The sequence below is a fragment of the Lathyrus oleraceus genome, chromosome 7, assembly GCF_024323335.1.
Source record: "Lathyrus oleraceus cultivar Zhongwan6 chromosome 7, CAAS_Psat_ZW6_1.0, whole genome shotgun sequence".
NCBI classification, from domain to species: Eukaryota; Viridiplantae; Streptophyta; class Magnoliopsida; order Fabales; family Fabaceae; genus Lathyrus; species Lathyrus oleraceus.
Window position 1 is genome coordinate 232,532,481 of NC_066585.1, and position 1,090 is coordinate 232,533,570.

Here is a 1,090-nt window from a genome sequence, read left to right on the forward strand (position 1 = left end):
TAGGGCATTACACCTTGTCAGTTGTATCTATCGTCACCAACTTAACGCATAGTTGGCAAGGGAAAAGTGCACAACACTTCGGGTGAATTACTTCACCATAATCCCCTCCCGGTGGGATATATGAAAGTTTCGGTTGACCTTGTATTAGATATAGACGCACTTCTACCATTACCTGACGTTGTTTCAGAGACAACGTTGATGCGAGATGCAGTCGGATCCTTTGTTGGATGGCCGTCAGATCTAATTTTCCCAGATGCCGAGGTATATATGTTCTAAATGATTATGAATATTTAGTATTCACATTTCAATTCAGCTACAATTATGATATTTAATCAATCCTTATTACATGGTAATGTTAGACTCCTACAAGACCCGCACATAAAGCTGGTAAAGGGATTTCAAGACGCATCGAGTCGGTTGCATCTCAAAAAGAGGTACAAATATATATACCCATTGAATTATATACGCAACGATTCTGTTGCATCACAAAAAGTCATGATTTAATTTATATGAATTTTTAGGTTCCCGGTCGAATGTTGAAAAAAGCTGGTAAGGATATTCCAACGAAGTCCGGGACAAAAACAAATCCTAAATCTCAAAAAGAGGTACAAATATATATACCCATTGAATTATATACACAACGATTCTGTTGCATCACAAAAATTCATGATTTAATTTATATGAATTTTTAGGTTCCCGGTCGAATGTTGAAAAAAGCTGGTAAGGATATTCCAACGAAGTCCGGGACAAAAACAAATCCTAAATCTCAAAAAGAGGTACAAATATATATACCCATTGAATTATATACACAACGATTTTGTTGCATCACAAAAAGTCATGATTTAATTTATATTTTTAGGTTCCCGGTCAAATGTTGGACAAAGTTAGTAAGGAAATTCCAACGACGTCTGGGACAAAATCTCAAATTATGATGCGTCTTGAGAAAATGGTGGAAGAGTCAGATATTATGCACGGCGCCATCCGTAGTGTAGATATGGATGAAGGTGTTTTCGGAATTGCTCATTCCGAATTAATTGCAAAGGAGGACATGCAACAACTTTTTGAACACGAAGAATTGGGCATCGCTGTC

General features: G+C 36.9%; 1 long non-coding RNA gene across 1 annotated transcript; it reads left to right on the top strand.

The window, feature by feature from the left end:
* The first annotated feature begins 398 nt into the window (after positions 1-398).
* Positions 399-757, top strand: LOC127107709 (uncharacterized). Its single transcript, XR_007795804.1, has 2 exons — positions 399-605; positions 693-757. It is a non-coding gene; the product is annotated as an uncharacterized LOC127107709 (long non-coding RNA).
* Positions 758-1,090: the final 333 nt, after the last annotated feature.